At 42.2% G+C, this 18,336-nt stretch overlaps 1 non-coding gene across 1 annotated transcript; it reads right to left on the bottom strand.

Moving 5' to 3' along the window:
- Positions 1-16,300: 16,300 nt before the first annotated feature.
- Positions 16,301-16,375, bottom strand: Trnap-cgg (transfer RNA proline (anticodon CGG)). The gene has a single exon. It is a non-coding gene; the product is annotated as a tRNA-Pro (tRNA).
- Between the last annotated feature and the right edge of the window lie 1,961 nt (positions 16,376-18,336).

The raw sequence follows: 18,336 nt of genomic DNA, 5'->3' as shown, positions 1-18,336 counted from the left end.
GAGAATATGGTATATAGGTTAGTGGAACAGAGGAAAACAGCATTCACTACTCGGATGTTATCAAAACATGAAATCATGTATGGGATCTCGGAAAAGGAACTTTTGGCTGTGGTGATTGGCCTTCTGAAATTTAGAATCTGTTTGAAGAATGAATGTGGGGGGGGGGGGGAGGGGGGGGAGGAAGAAGTCGGTAATGAGGAGTATCGTATAATGTACATGAAAGTGTAGAGGAGGAGAGAGAAATGAAGTTGTGGTTGTCTCCATACCCGTACACATACATCCGCTCGATACAATTGGAAACAACGATACAACATGTTTCCAGTCATCAACAGTCCAAAGTCGGTGTGATGGGCCCAGGCAAGGCGTAAAACTCTGTGTCACGCAGTGATCGAGGGTACAGAAGTGGGCCTTCGGCTCCGAAAGTCCATATCGATGATGTTTCGTTGAATGGTACGGACGCTCACACTTGTTGATGGCCCACAATTGAAATCTGCAGCAATTTTCGGAAGGGTTGCATTTCTGTCACGATGAACGATTCTCTTGAGTCGTCGTTGGTCTCGTTCGTGCAGCATCTTTTTCTAGCCGCAGAAATGTCGGAGATTTCATGTTTTACTAGATTCCTGCTATTCATGGCACACTTGTGTAATGGTCGTATGGCAAAATCACCGCTTCATCGCTACCTCGGAGATGATGCGTCCTACTGCTCACGCACCAACTATAACACCGCTTTCGCGAAACTGACGGAATTCCAACGTGGTCAGGTGATTGGGTGTCACTTGTGACATACGCCTGTACGCTAGATTTCCACACTTCTAAACATCCCTAGGTCCACTGTTTCCGATGTGATAGTGAAGTGGAAACGTGATGGGACACGTACAGCACAAAAGCGTATAGGCCTACCTCGTCTGTTGACTGACAGAGACCGCCGACAGTTGAAGAGGGACGTAATGTGTAATAGGCAGACATCTATCCAGACCATCACACAGGAATTCCAAACTGCATCAGGATGCACTGCCAGTACTATGACAGTTGGGTGGGAGGTGAGAAAACTTGGATTTCATGGTCAAGCGGTCGCTCATTAGCCACACATCACGCCGGTAAATGCCAAACGACGCCTCTCTTGGTGTAAGGAGCGTAAATATTGGACGATTGAACAGTGGAAAAACGTTGTGTGGAGTGACGAATCACGTTACGCAATGTGGCGATCCGATGGCAGGGTGTGGGTATGGCGAATGCCCAGTGAACATCATCTGACAGCGTGTGTAGTGCCAACAGCAAAATTCTGAGGCGGTGGTGTTATGGTGTGGTCGTGTTTTTCATGGAGGGGGCTCTCACCCCTTGTTGTTTTGCGTGGCACTATCACAACACATGCCTACACTGATGTTTTAAGCACCTTCTTTCTTCCCACTGTTGAAGAGCAATTCGGGGATGGCGATTACATCTTTCATCACGATCGAGCACCTGTTCATAATGCACTGTCTCTGGCGGAGTGGTTACACGACGATAACATCCCTGTAATGGACTGGCCTGCACGCAGTCCTGACGTGAATCCTATAGAACACCTTTGGGATGTTTTGGAACGTCGACTTCGTGCCAGGCCTCACCGACCGACATCGATACCTCTCCTCAGTGCAATACTCCGTGAAGAATGGGCTGCCATTCCCCAAGACACCTTCCAGCACCTGATTGAACGTATGAATGCGAGACTGGAAGCTGTCGTCAAGGCTAAGAGTGGGCCAACACCATATTGAATTCCAGCATTACCGATGGAAGGCGCCACGAACTTTTAAGTCATTTTCAGCCAGGTTTACGGATATCTTTGATCACATAGTGTATTTATTTTGTTCGTTGTGCACAGACACTCAGTCCCATGTACAGTATCGTATTCAAATACTTCTGAAAAGAGGTCAGACAAACATTAAGAACAGTAGAAGCGGAAATTGCCAATCTCGTAGCACATGGTGTGCGTCACAAAGCTCTGGGAGAAAATCGTGCAGTCAATGCTTTTCGACGTATGATCGGAAAAATTGTCCACCCCGTAATGGTAGTTGCTTTTATTGTGGACCTGAAGGTCAAATTCAAACTGTATTTTGACGTGGCCGGCAGGGCAAAATACTTCCACAACGCGGAAAGCTTCCGCTGCAATACGCTGGCAGGCGAGCAAACTTTTTGGTCAGTCGCAAGTGGAACGATAGGAAATTCTTTCACAACTGGATTCTGGTGCTCCTGTTTCCTGATAAATAAAGACGCTTAAGCCAGAATCGGTAGCTCACCGCTAAAGCAGTCTACGTCTGCTTTGTCGACTTACAGTGGACACGAATTCCAGTGCTTGGCGTATGTAGTTCTGTCAGCAGTTTTCAGGGAGTGACAAAGTGTGTTTCATTTCATGTACTTAATGGCTAAAGACTTCGAAGCACACGCCACTGTGACGGACAACGCCCATTCGCGGTTTTTTCGCGCACGACCTGCCCTCCTTTCTTTACGTGAGCAAATTACTCTGGAATTATTAGGAAGGCAAGATAGTAAGATTATCTAATCCGTTTCATCAAGCCAGTGGACATCACCCTTGGTCAGTGTGAATAAACCTTCCTGTGGTTTAGGTTGTGTGCAGACGTAGAGGCTGTATAGTTGATTCTTTTCCTCTTCCATGTTCGGTGGAGTTGATGGGCAGATTGGAACAGGGCAGACACTTCTGGGCGAACAGTCAAAGCAATACTTTGTAATAAACACTCTCTTAAGCTTGCTCGAGTTCCAAAGCGTACCGTATGGCAGTGTTTCAGCTCCTGCAATTTTTCAACGGTTCCTGGAATGGTTAAGAGCGAAAGTCTCTTCTTGTACAAACTATTTAGACGATATTGTGGTAGCAGGTAGTACGTCTGCTGAACATTTAGCAAATTTAGACTGTTTGTTTCAAGTTATTTCTGTAGCTGGCTTGAAGTGCAACAAGAAAAAGTGCTTCTTCTTCCAGGATTAATTGAACTATTCAGATCACGTAATAAATGCACATGCTATACAGCCTACAACTTCGCACTTGACTACGATTAGAAATCTGCCGGCGCCCGTAGCCTGAAGGAGCTCCAATCAGTCACGGGGAAGCTCACCTGTTATTAAAAATAATAATAATAATAATAAAAATTATTCGTAACGCTGCGCAAACTGCTGCTCCGGAAAAATGTTCCTTTTGTCTGGACCAAAAATGCCAGCGCGCACTTCAGCAACGAATTGTTAAGTCGCAAAGGTTTGATTCACTTTTCCCCAGTATACATTGTAAATGTTTCAATAACTTTACTATTATAGCAGGTTATCTGATTGCTACAACAGAAGAAGACAAACTGATGGGCTTCAAGCGCACAGGTGAGCACAAGAACCATACTTGAATTACTTACTTCTCGTGTAATAGGGCAGACGTTTGTGGAATCTGTAATGCTGACGGCGGGACAATGGTTTGCGACACTGTTATATTTACACTATTTGATGAAGTCTCATAGATGTTATGTCGTTGAAGTTCTCTTTGAAGCTTCTTTCAACCGCCATAGAAAAAGTATACAATTCCATTAGAGGATACCATAAACTATACAATAAAAGATAAAATTACCTGCCAACGTCAGGAAATTTGCCATTTTGTTCGCTATAACTTGACGAAAATCGCACACCGATATGTTTATTCATTCTGGGTATATTTGTGGTGGCCTGTTTAGCTGCCTTACCTTGTTTATTAAATATATATGAAGCAGAGTTACAACAAGGAACCATGACGTCCGCTGTCGACGCCGAAGATGACCTATATTAGAAACGTTCTTATCCTGCTGCTAGGCATCCAAATTCTACCTTTCCAAGTACATCAGTTTCGTATCTTACATTAAATTAATTGACCTCTGTTGTGTCTTCTTTCCGTATTCAGTATGATGCAGTTACGTCATGTATTCTTAGGATAACTAACAGTGAATCCACTGCAGTGGGTTCGAAATCTTCAGTGACCCAACGGGCCAATCCCTCCTTCGTACACCTTAACATTTTTGTACCTTGCACAGCTAGAACATCCTTATAGACTGCCAACAGTGTTCGTAATGGTGGAGAGTAAGCGTCTAGTATAGTAGTTTCTCATAGCCTATCCGACAGTTTTTATTTTGCAACAGACTTCCTGACTACTTTGGTCAGTTTCTCGCTAGCTTTGGTAACACTTACTTTCATGGAGCGCTGAAATTTAACCTTACATCGAAGTGAATTACCGAATACCCATTTTTCGTTTGACTCTTGGTTAGGATGCACTCTCATCTTATGAGTGAGCTTTTACTGAATTGTATTTTTATTTATTTAATTTACATCGCCTCTAGTTGCCCAGCTATTTAGACAACTATATTGTTATTTAATATATTTAGACTACATAGTTATATGATAAGTGTTCAGTGAGTTTTCGATACATAGCTCTCATCACTCAGAATTATGTATTGTCATTCCGAATAACTGCAGTTATTTTCTTTTAACAAGCGAAAATTACAAAATGTACTAAGGATGTTCATAGCTGGCACTCTTGATAAGCTTCATGGGGCTCGACATCAGATATAAATTATCCGTAGAGATCATAAATTAATGCAGGAAAACATTTCTTTTTTTTTTTACTGTCATTAGTTGACTGGTAGTAGTAGGAGGACGGGAGTGTCAGCGCGTTTTGTTACTGTGGGTTGCACACGTCAGGTGGATGCATACATAAAGGGTAAACTTGATTGTTTTATGACCTCCTGTGATGCCCTGATGTATGCAACCCGCACTAACAAACTGCGATGACACACAGTCCATCCTACTACTACTGGTGCGCATTTTTAATGGAGTCAGTATATTAATGCGACTGGTGTGGCTCTGTGCTTCCCATCTTCGAACTGACAGAAGTGTATCCGTTTCTTGGAAATAGTTTACGATGTGGTCTTCATTTTCGGCTGTCGAGAAAGGTTCGTGATATGTGTGAGTAACTAAACTTCCAGTTTGAAATTTTCTAATGGGGTTTGGCCTGCTTACTGGAGCAACGGGAACAGTCAAGCAGTGGGACATTTAGATCTGCAAATTTCGAAGGGTAATCTTTACAAAACGGATAGATTAGAACTCCGATTCTGTGGAGATGTATAGGGTAAGCCTCGTGTTCATTTCACATTCTGACTATTGCTATTGCATCAAGCTGAGCAAGTTTGAAATCTGACTATTGCTATTGCATCAAGCTGAGCAAGTTTGAAATCTGCACACCATTTTCTTTTAGGAATGTACCACTGAATCAATGAGAAGTATTGTACTCACGGCATCTGAGAGGTTTACCAGAAGCGGTAACAATCGTCGAATGCTCCTTTCTCCTTTGTAGCTTCAAAGTTTGAGTAAGGTGTACATACAATAAAAGAGTGTCGCTTAATGTAAATCTGTCTTTAAGTACGATACAGGCTGTTATGCCATTTCCATTACCGCAATACAAGAGGGTCCTACAGCTTGCCACAATCACGAACAAGTTCTTCATTCATATGGAAGTATCCTCACTTTCCTTATCCTCGTCTAGGAGCGGTTCGCTACTCAGTTTTTTATTATAGATGTACAGAACAATACCTGTGGACATCCATCAGAAGCAATGTTGGTTGAACTGACATTCGTATACTACCACAAACTAAGTGAATGCAAAGACACTACAATCAAGTTATGGAGCATAAATACCTGGCATACTAACTAATGGATACACTAAGTCATGATAGCTTCCGGACCATTCGTCTGTACGCTCTCTGCATGAAATGAAGAAAGATAGGGATACCTTGGGTTTCATTTGATAATCTGGAGTACGTGGTTTCGAATATTGGTCTCATCAAATGGTTTTCACGTTTCTCGCTATGAATTTGAAACCATACATACAAATTTTTCGACAGAGCAATTAAAATTCCCAAATTTGACAAATACGACTTGCTGTTTCGTCTCCAAATGAACTCTGTTAATACTGAAAGTTATACAGAAATGTTATAATGAAAGACAGTAATGTACACCAGTTTCCAACGAACTCAAAAGAATAAATCTTATGTACTGATAAGATATAATTAAAAATAATGTATCCTGGTTCTTGGATGCAAAAGTTTCCGTAATAGGAAAAGGTGATTGAGTAACTGCAGACATAAAATAGCTAATATTCATCTAAAAACATCAAGCAAATAAGGAAAAATTCACATTGTGAAATATAAAATGTAGATGTCTCCTGCTATTTTATTGGTAGAGAAGTTCCTTCGTATTTGAAAAAAATTTTTAAATAATTTTTAGCGCAGCATAGAAACATGCCCTAGAATTATGTGACTTTGAGTTTCTTTTCTTTTCAAATAAAATCCGATGAAGTCTTAAGCAGGCGAAACGCATTATTTGTAACAAAAGTAACTTTGCAACAGAGATTGTTACGTTATATCGTTGTTTAAATGTTGAACATAATTTGTACTGAAGGCTGTAGACTGCTGATATTTTAAATTTGTAACGCCGTTCAAGAAGTGTAAATGTGATACGAAAATTTGAGGGAGTCTTACATGTAATAGCACGTGCATGTGCTGAATAGCATTCTTCAAGTCATGTATCTGTCAGGGTGCCCCAGGAGGAATAGTCAGTACTCGCGGATATGACATACACGATCATTCCGAATGTTTTCTGAAATGAAACCCTTTTCATGTACATTGTTATTTATTTTCCTTATTACTCAGTGATTTGTCAGGTTTACAAATGTGCAAATGCTCTACAGTTAGTAACCATTACCACACGTCTTCTAAAAAGTATCAATTGAAAAATAATTTTTTTTTCACGTTAACCTCTAAGCATTATCATACACGGCTCATTACAGCTGTCGTACAGTTCACAATAAATGATCGAATGTCCCACAGGCAGCTTCAATGCATTTCAGCACTCATGAGAGAACATGTGTTGCTTATCCGAGTGCCTCCACATGTTCCCTTGTAAGGGCAGCAGCGACCTTAGAGCGACCAAGCAGCTCATCGCGAGTATTCACCTTTCGTTTGTACACCTCAGACGTCATCCAACCCCATTAACAAAAATCTAATGGTGTAAAGCCTGGAGACGTTAGTGGCCAGTTAAATGTGCCACTGCTACGAATCCAGCGATTAGAGTACATCTGTATCGACATATACAGGGTGAATCGCCTAACACTTGCAGCGCAAATATTGCGGAAATGGCATATTCTATTGATGTGCTATTTTCACAGAATGGATTGGTTGTCAGGGGCTCGTACTGTAAGCCAATCAACAGATTGCAGGATACTTAGAAAAGGCATTTTTGTGCAGAAATACACTTTTTAAATGGAACAATGCCTATTGACATTAACGAACTAAAATTATGGTAAATTAGAATTTCAGTGGTGTTTGTTGCAGGATTCTAGTGCGAGTCTTTTACGAGATGTCGTATTTTGAAATGTTCCCACACCGACACTTGTATAATACAGTGGAGGTATGAATTAAGAAACGCCTTCAATCACAACTTTTCGTATATTATTAAGTACACGATGCATTTTGGACCCTGTGTGGTGGAGAAAAGAATGTTTGCTGGTGCTAAAATGTTAAAAACGCTTCTCATGGATTATGTGGAATATGGACTTCACTTCATTCAAGAGAAAAAATAAAGCGTGTATTATGACAAATTGCACCTGATGATGGGCCCACAGGGTCAGAAATGCATCGTGTACTTAAGAAAACACGAGAAGTTGTGACTGAAGGCGTTTTTTAACTCATACCCCAGTGTATTGAATACAGCCACGTTAGAAGTTGCGAAATATGGATAAAATTAAACTTGTACAATACTTGTGATAGCACACACTAAAGAACAACAAAAGTGCATTCTCTAGTTATGTGGATTCTGGTCAGCAACGAGACAACTGAGCATAACAGATTGTGTTCGAAATGGCCACCGGCAGCGGCAATATACCCTTCCAGTCTGGTATGAAATGACTGCTACACACGTGCTAGCAGTTAGCAGGAGATATCCGAGCAGGCTGCAGTAATACATCGTTGTATATCATCGAGCGTAGTTGACAAGTCCTTGTAGACAGCGTCTTTCACCTTCCCCCACAGCAAAAGGTCTACAGCCGACAAATCCGGGGAACGGCCCAAAGTATCGGTTCTCTGGGTCCAATCCAACGATTTGGAAACTATTCGAGAAGACACGCTGTAGTACTTCGTGCACTATGGGCTGGACAGCCATCATATTAGTACCACTGATTCCTCTTAGTCTGCGGAGGAACGTTTTCTAGCATCGGTGGAAGATGGTCTGTCAGGATGCTTCGAGACTTGTTCGCGTTCAGTGTTCCGTCAATGAAAAACGGGCCTATTACCTGACGTTCCACCTGACGAAGCCAGCGGGGAATATCAACAGACCAACAGTGCTTGTTTCGGCGGTTTACCTGGCCATGACTGGTAAATGTGGCTTCATCGTTAAACAAGGTACATGATACGGCTGGAGTATCCTGTCTTAACAGATCCTCATAAACGTTTCCATGCAGCTCTTGATGGAGAAAGATGTGATAAGGATGGAACCTATATCGATGGAGAATGCGTAGCACGCTTGCCTGACTCATGCCTCTTCCTCTTAAGTTTGCGCAGGAGCTAACGTGCAGATCAACTGCAACAGCAGCAGGATCATTAATTTCCCCCTCATCTGCCGTCACTTGTTTCTTTCTGTTACGTTGTGTAGGTGGCACTCTACCGTTTTCACGTAACTTGTTGGAGTGGTTGATAAGTAATTGCCAAGACGGTTGACGTCTATTTGGCCATATTGTAGCATACACCGCACAGTAACGAAATGCATTCTTCCTACACTCATCATAAACCATGAGCATGTCGGCTGTTTCTGCATTGGTAAATTCCATCGTCCACTCACGACCTACTGCTAGGACTGTCACACACTGACTGACTTGCAAGTCGTATTGCACTCAAGGAACTCACGAGCACAGTGTAAGCAAACATAACTGCATCGTACCTAAGAATTACGCAGGTGGAAGGCACAGACAAGTGTCGGTGAGGAAATATTTCAAAATACGATATCTTGTAAATGACTCACCCTAGAATGCTGCAATAAACACCACTGACGTTCTAATTTACCCTACTTTTAGCCTGTTAATGTCAATAGATATTGTTCCATTTAAAAAGTGTATGTTTTGAAACGTCCCCTTTTGAACAATATACACGACTGTCCTTAACCTGACACACAATATTTATAGCGCAACGCAATCTGACTTTCCACACACAATATTTTGTTAACGCAACGCAATCTGACTTTCAAAATTCTCTACAAGAGAATGGCCCTGACTAACATTAACCTGTACTTTTCAGAAATCACTTACCTCACAAAAATCTTGGTTACTCCCACTACTGCAATACAGCAAGCGCCACTACTGCCAGCTAAATAAAAGATTCAAACTATGGAAGGCACTAACTACTGATAGGGATAGTTAGCAAATGAAAGATATTAATAGAGAACAAACAATGTATTTACCTTGATATCATGACAAATTACAAAACTCCGCCATCTCTCTCCCCACATCCACCACTGCTGGCGGCTCACCTCCAACTGCCCAGCGCTACGCGCTGTTCACAGCCAGCTGCCTAACACTACAATGGCGAGTATTACAACAATGCAAAGCAGCCACAGACTGCACACAGCACAGCCAGTGATTTTCATACAGATGTGGCGTTACCAATAAAAAAACCTAAACAGCCTACTTACATAGCCCCCATGCTCCCCACAAAAAATTTTACAAATTGTTTTGGGCACTGGGCAATACATATTTGCTAAAATTTTTTTCACAATTGTAATTACAATAACAAAGAAATCAAATGCCCACACTTATTGATACAATGTTGGTCAAAAGCTAAAATTTTTTCTCACAGTCCATAAAGACAGTCCTGATCATTCATCACATTGCAGTGTTTTTCTCAAAGTCTGAGCAGTAAAAGAAAATGCACACGTAAGTAGTGGATTTCCATGCAGTCTTGAAGAAGTAGTGTTGCCCTTCCAACGGAAAGACAGTGCTGACTCTTGACATGCTGACAGGTAATGGGCCACAACAGAGCAAACCCACAGCGGAGTCAGTCGAAGTTTTGAAGAGTATTGGTGGGTAGGTCATCACAGAGCAGACCCACTGTAGTCCTGGTAGAGATTATGGTATTGGTGGGCCACCAGAGGCGCAGACCCACTGCAGTCCTTGTAGAGATAATGGTATTGGTGAGTCAGCAAAGGTGTAGACCCACTGTAGTCCTTGTAGAAATGGCCAACAGCCATCTGCTGCGACTGTGCAGGTGCACAATCACCATCGAAGAGTCTTGCGGACAATATTGCAAGTCCATAAACCAACACTTGAGCACTCACAAAAAATTTTTTTGAAAAGTCTTTAGAACCAGCAATGCTGTTATCCAGTACCTTGCTGAATTATCAACACACGTGCAAGCACAAACAGTCCCAACTTCTCGCATACTGTGCATATATTATGACCAACAGAAACGTGTGCAGTGAAATGATATTTAATTTGAAGAACTGGTAGCAATTACAATTTGATAACATAAAAATACAATAACAAAGGTACAAAATACATCATTAAAGAACATAACAATAAAGATAACATTTGTAGTAACACAGGGTTTACAAAACAATAGAAATAAACATATACATCAGTGTTACAAAAATAATGACAAAAGTACATACATGAAGATCAGAATAACTTTTGAAACATCGCCTTCACATATGAGCAACAAAAAAGAATAAATAATGTCTAAACATCTTTACAAAGTAAATAACATATTATCAATGCAAATTATATTTGAGGATCACAGTATTCCTCATCATAGTGAATGTAGCTTAGTATTAGAAGAAGAAAAAATTCTATGAAACTACACAAAGACAGGAAGAAAACAAATACACAAGGGTACACAAACACATAGTGGGATAACACAATGGAAAGGACAGGGTTCGTTTTCAGTGTAACTTTTGGTACTGCAGTATTTTGTGAACAAAACCTTTTTTGTTCTTGGAGATCTCTCTTCGTTCATCATTATTCCCAAATGGTCCTATCTGTACCTCTTTTCTGTATTCTAACCATATTTCTTTCAAAATAATTATTTCTCATTGTACAATACTCATTTTGGCCCTATCTGTTTCTTGTGGCTTCTCAATGCATTTCTTCCAATTCATCATAGTTAGTTTCTTATATAGTCTACCCCCTCTTAAGCTAACTTAAATCTACTGAGCTCAGATGCTAAACTAAGGGACGAGGCAATGCAGCAGCACATAACAAATTAACACAAACAGCAATGACAAAAAAAACGCAGATTTGCGAAGCAAGCAGCATTAAGAAATTAGCAAAGCAATTGTAATATTACAACTAATCTAAGGCAATGTGCAACAAATAATAACAAGAAATCATTAGTAAAACTGGCTTAACAGAATAATACAAAGTCAAATTCAATAACACTATGCCTGGCAAACAGCAGCAACTGATACCTAAACATGACATAGCTCAAGCAGAAAAAATAGTACACTAAAGATAACAATGCAGATAAGGGAAATGTATAATCACATCTTAATGTCTAAGTAATTAAAGTGGTGCACCACAAAAACTAATTCTACAAAAAAATTACTAAGTACTAGAAAAGAAAATTATGTATGCAGTTCCTGTGAAGGTAAATGATTTTTTTTTTTTTTTTTTGCTCCCTCATTTTTTTTTAACGTCCCCTTTTGAACAATATACACGACTGTCCTTAACCTGACACACAATATTTATAGCGCAACGCAATCTGACTTTCCACACACAATATTTTGTTAACGCAACGCAATCTGACTTTCAAAATTCTCTACAAGAGAATGGCCCTGACTAACATTAACCTGTACTTTTCAGAAATCACTTACCTCACAAAAATCTTGGTTACTCCCACTACTGCAATACAGCAAGCGCCACTACTGCCAGCTAAATAAAAGATTCAAACTATGGAAGGCACTAACTACTGATAGGGATAGTTAGCAAATGAAAGATATTAATAGAGAACAAACAATGTATTTACCTTGATATCATGACAAATTACAAAACTCCGCCATCTCTCTCCCCACATCCACCACTGCTGGCGGCTCACCTCCAACTGCCCAGCGCTACGCGCTGTTCACAGCCAGCTGCCTAACACTACAATGGCGAGTATTACAACAATGCAAAGCAGCCACAGACTGCACACAGCACAGCCAGTGATTTTCATACAGATGTGGCGTTACCAATAAAAAAACCTAAACAGCCTACTTACAGTTTGTACAAAAAATACATTTTATAAGTATTATTACAATCTATTTATTGGCTAACAGTACCAGCCCCTGTCTACTAATTCATTCTGTGAAAACCGCACGTCAATAGAAATTTCCGCAATATTTGCGGAACGAATTTTAGGTGATTCACCGTGTATACTCCGCAAGCCACCGTATGAAGCGTGCCGGAGATTTCCTTGTACCAGTACCAGTAATTTCCTTTCTTGTTCCATTCGCAAATAGAGCGAGGGAGAAACGAGTCTACATGCCTGCGTACGCCTGTATGCCTCTCTAATCGCGAAATTATGTGACTATGTGGTGTCTGTTATTTTCGGTCAGAAGGAACAGATATCTCGCGCTCAAGTAATTGATTTGCCTCGATGGGCAATGTATCAACATAAAATCCATTTGAACCACCAGCTATTTATCTGTCCCATTAGTCATCTAACCGTTCCGGTTATTAGCCATCATCCCGGATGTAGTGCACAATAGATTAGTTAAAAGCATTCCTTCAAAGGAATATGGGATGCTTTTAACTAATCTGTTGTACCCTTGGATGATTGTTAATAACGGAAACCGGTAGATGACTGATGGGACAAACAGCTGAGCCGGACTGTGTGGCCAAGCGGTTCTAGGCGCTTCAGTCTGGAACCGCGCGACCGCTACGGTCGCAGGTTCGAATCCTGCCTCGGGCATGGATGTGTGTTTTGTCCTTAGGTTAGTTAGGTTTAAGTAGTTCTAAGTTGTAGGGGACTGATGACCTCAGATGTTAAGTCCCATAGTGCTCAGAGCCATTTGAACCATTTTTTTTTAAACAGCTGATGGTTAAAAGGCATACTTTACGGGTATTGAACCTCACCTTATGGAAACATTACGTACCCACAACCTTCATTGCGGATGCACATTTACTTTCGACCTCCAGCGGCAATCTAAAATTAGCGAACGTGTGGAACATGGTTGGAGACTGCGGGTAGGTGGCGCTAGATGGGAATGTGAGTCAGTCAACTTGGGAGCGTGGCGAGATAGTCATCGCATTTGCGATAAATACTGCGTCCGGGTGGCGTAGTGGTTAACGGAACAGCCTAATAAGCAGGAGATCATAGGTTCGAGTCTTGGTGCGGCACGAATTTTCTCTCGTCGCCTCATATTCCGCATAAAGTCCGTATGCAGCTGATATCCTTAGTTCTGCGCTTTTCCTTTCCTTTCTCTCCTCTCCACATTCAATTTACATAATTTGGACGAAATGTACGTTGGCGGCAGTAGAATCGTCCTGCAATCAGCACGAAATGCCAGTTTTCTAAATGTTCTCAATAGTGCTCCTCGACAAGCACGTCCCATTCCTTCCAAGGATTCCCATTTGAGTCCCGAAGTATCTCCGTAATATGAATTCTCGAAGCCTCTTCGTAATACCTGCATGTTGATCAAAACCTACCGGTAACGAATCTAGCAGCCCACCTCTAAGTTACTTCGATGCCCGACCTGTTGGCGATGCCAGTACTCAAGAATGGGTCGTACTAGTGTTCCATACGCAGTCTCCTTTAATGAAACACACTTCCCTCAAATTTTTCCAATAACCTGAAGTCGACCATTCAACTTCCACACTACAATCCTTACATGCTCTTTCCATTTCATATCACTTTGCAACGCTACGACTAGATATTTAATCGACGTGACTGTTTCAAGCAGAACATTGCTAATGCTACTTGTGAACATTATGGGACTGTTTCTCCTACTCATGTGCATTAACTTACATTTTTCTACATTTAGATCTAGCTGCCATTCATCACACCAACTAGAAACTTTGTCTAAGTCATTTTGTATTCTCGTATAGTCACTCAACGACGACACCTACCCGTACACCACAGCTACCTGTCAAAAGTTTTCGATCACCTATCACAACTACGGGTTCGTGGATAAAACATAGATTTCGTTTTGAATACTCTGTATATTTCCATTCTGATAATAAAAGAAGTATAATCACGTAAACAGCGCGTAGACACTGCTGATGAGCATCCATACACTGACGTGCCTTTACCAAAGATGGTTCCATTCGGGCCCGCATCTCGTGGTCGTGCGGTAGCGCTCTCGCTTCCCACGCCCGGGTTCCCGGGTTCGATTCCCGGCGGGGTCAGGGATTTTCTCTGCCTCGTGATGGCTGGGTGTTGTGTGCTGTCCTTAGGTTAGTTAGGTTTAAGTAGTTCTAAGTTCTAGGGGACTGATGACCATAGATGTTAAGTCCCATAGTGCTCAGAGCCATTTGAACCATTTTGGTTCCATTCGGGTTGGCCTCATTTCTTCAGCTGTCTGTGTGGCAGTCCGTTCGAATTAATTTATAATACGTTGTGTGCATCTAGCAGTGTGTTTGTATACTTGATCAGGTTTATATTATATTACCTCCTACTGGGATGGAAGCGGGAGATTGGAATTGAAAAACGCTCTGTAATTATAGCTCTTCATCAGAAGGTTTTTCTAGTAGGACAATAGCAATAAAAGTTGTCATAGCCCAATCTACAGTGGCCTCTACATTGCAGCGGTTCAAGCAAACTAGTGCCCATGCAAGTGTTTTGCGATTAGGAAGACCCCGAGTAGCATCGTACAGGAAAGGTCAGTTCATATGTGTACAGAGTAAACGTCAGAGGGCTCGCACTGCACCTGAAATTCATGAGAAAGTAAATAGTATGCGAGCATCTCCGATCTCTATCTCGAAAGTCCAACGTCGTATTCGTGTTCAAAGTCTGAAGGGGTGAATTGTGGCAAAAAAAAAAAAAAAAAAAAAAAAAAAAAAAAAAAAAAAAAAAAAAAAAAAAAAAAACCTTTTTACGCAAACAAAATAAAGTGAAAAGGTTGCAGTGAGAACAGTAACACAAAAACTAGAGCGTCCAACAATGGTCAGAAGTGTTATTCACAGACGAATCTAAGTTTGAAGTATTTGGAGGCCATTGTCGAACGTTTGTTTGTCGACTTCGTAGAGAACGTATGAAGAGTCAGTGTGCGACGCCAACGGCGAAGCATGGGATGAACTTGACAGGGAAGCCAGAAAACTATGGTCATCTAGTATTGAAGATCTATGGAATAATTTAAAGACGAGTTGGCCTCCAGTATCTGCAAACACACTACAAAATCTTATCTCCAGAATGCCAAGAGTTCGTCCAACTGTTCTGAGGGCAAAGGGTGGATACTTTGTAGAGGCTTAAGTCTAAACCATATTGTATTGTACTTAATGACACAGAGAGTAGATGTTTATTTTATTAGTCTATGTAGTTTGCGAGATGTACTTGTACACTTAAATGGCGTATGCAATTTTTATCGTGGGTGATCGAAAACGTTTGACCGGTAGTGTATACAGAGAATAAGAACGGTCCCATCATGCTTCCCTGGGGAACTCCTGTCGATACCCATGTCTGCGACCAACATTCGCCGTCGAGAACAACGTAATGGGATCTTTTACTTAAGAAAGCTTCGAACCACTCACGTATGGGGCTGAGATGTTCCTTTATACGTCTGGTAAGATGTGAAAGGGCTCAGTCATGCTGGAAGTACACTAAGGTGTCAAAAGTGATGGGGTAGCTCCTAATATCGTGTCTAACCTTCTTCTGCCTGGCATAGCGCAACTACTAGATATGGCATTGATTCTACAACTGACTGGAAATCCCTTACAGATATATTGAGCCATACTGCCTCTACCGCCGACCACAATTGAGAAAATGTTACCGGTGTAAGATTTTGTGCGTGAACTGACCTCATCATTGTGTCCCATAAATGTTCAATGGGATTCATGTCTGGCGATGTGGTGGCCAAATCGTTCGTTCTAAATGTCCAGAATCGTCTTCAAGCCATTCTTGAACAACTGTAGCCCAGTGACATGACGCATTGTCATCTATAAGAATTCCATCGTTGTTTGGCTGCAAATGGTCTCCCAGTAGCTTAACCTAACCATTTCCTGTCACCAGAATGAGATTTTCACTCTGCAGCGGAGTGTGCGCTGATATGAAACTTCCTGGCAGATTAAAACTGTGTGCCCGACCGAGACTCGAACTCGGGACCTTTGCCTTCCGCGGGCAAGTGCTCTACCAACTGAGCTACCGAAGCACGACTCACGGCCGGTACCCACAGCTTTACTTCTGCCAGTATCTCGTCTCTTACCTTCCAAACTTTACAGAAGTTCTCCTGCGAACCTTGCAGAACTAGCACTCCTGAAAGAAAGGATATAGCGGAGACATGGCTTAGCCACAGCCTGGGGGATGTTTCCAGAATGAGATTTTCACTGTGCAGCGGAGTGTGCGCTGATATGAAACTTCCTGGCAGATTAAAACTGTGTGCCCGACCGAACTCGAACTCGGGACCTTTGCCTTTCGCGGGCAAGTGCTCTACCAACTGAGCTACCGAAGCACGACTCACGGCCGGTACCCACAGCTTTACTTCTGCCAGTATCTGGAAACATCCCCCAGGCTGTGGCTAAGCCATGTCTCCGCTATATCCTTTCTTTCAGGAGTGCTAGTTCTGCAAGGTTCGCAGGAGAACTTCTGTAAAGTTTGGAAGGTAGGAGACGAGATACTGGCAGAACTAAAGCTGTGGGTACCGGCCGTGATCGTGGTTCGGTAGCTCAGTTGGTAGAGCACTTGCCCGCGAAAGGCAAAGGTCCCGAGTTCGAGTCTCGGTCGAGCACACAGTTTTAATCTGCCAGGAAGTTTCATATCAGCGCACACTCCGCTGCAGAGTGAAAATCTCATTCTGGAAACATCCCCCAGGCTGTGGCTAAGCCATGTCTCCGCTATATCCTTTCTTTCAGGAGTGCTAGTTCTGCAAGGTTCGCAGGAGAACTTCTGTAAAGTTTGGAAGGTAGGAGACGAGATACTGGCAGAAGTAAAGCTGTGGGTACCGGCCGTGAGTTGTGCTTTGGTAGCTCAGTTGGTAGAGCACTTGCCCGCGAAAGGCAAAGGTCCCGAGTTCGAGTCTCGGTCGGGCACACAGTTTTAATCTGCCAGGAAGTTTCATTTCCTGTCAGTTGGACCAGAGGATCCAGTTCTTTTATACCTTGCCTAAGCGATACTACCGCCATCTGTAGATGTGCATATTGCTGTCCCAAGCCTTTTTCCACCTCAGTGTACATTGTAGTGCGCGTGCCCAATGGAACGTTCCCAAGGGTATCAACAAAAGAACTTTCCAAAACATGCAAGTAATTCTATCCCTTCCTTTGCTCCTGTAAAATAACTGCATCTATCCTGTTACTCGCGCCCGGGTTCCCGGGTTCGATTCCCGGCGGGGTCGGGGATTTTCTCTGCCTCGTGATGACTGGGTGTTGTGTGCTGTCCTTATGTTAGTTAGGTTTAAGTAGTTCTAAGTTCTAGGGGACTGATGACCATAGATGTTAAGTCCCATAGTGCTCAGAGCCATATTTTTATCCTGTTACCGATCATGCTCCAGCAAAAATTGCCCAAGGAATTAACTTGGAAAATGGTTTCTATTGTTTCATGCGGATTTTCTGCACCCATCGATGATTGTTGCGTGTGTTGTTGATTCCATTCCACGTAAAAGTGACTTGATCAGTGTACAGTATTAATGGAAGCAAATGACGATTGATATTTAACCAGTGACAAAATTCAACTCATGTGGCATTTTCACAAACGTGAAGATTGTGGACACGCTATATGTGAAAAGGGTACGAGACTTCCGCACGTAATGTTCTCAGTAAACGTGTTTGTAGGATACCGATAACCGCAGAAAGTCGCCGTGTGCTGGTAGTAGGGCTGCGCTGCACCATTTCAACAACGTGTTGCTGTTCCTACAAAGGTTGTTGAACTACACGTTCAGAAGAAAAATGGGGACCGTGAGAATACCTGTTTCACGCAATGTGCTGAAAACTCTGGCCGCGCGGGTTAGCCGCGCGGTCTAGGCACCTTGCCAAGGTTCCCGCGGCTCCCCCGTCGGAGGGTCGAATCCTCCCTATGGCATGGGTTGGTGTGTTGTCCTTAGCGTACGTTAGTTTAAGATAGATTAAGTAGTGTGCAAGCCTAGGGGCCGGTGACCTCAGCAGTTTGGTCCTATAGGAAC

The sequence above is a fragment of the Schistocerca nitens genome, chromosome 3 (assembly GCF_023898315.1).
Source record: "Schistocerca nitens isolate TAMUIC-IGC-003100 chromosome 3, iqSchNite1.1, whole genome shotgun sequence".
Taxonomy (NCBI): domain Eukaryota; kingdom Metazoa; phylum Arthropoda; class Insecta; order Orthoptera; family Acrididae; genus Schistocerca; species Schistocerca nitens.
This window is presented reverse-complemented; position numbering and strand designations above follow the sequence as displayed.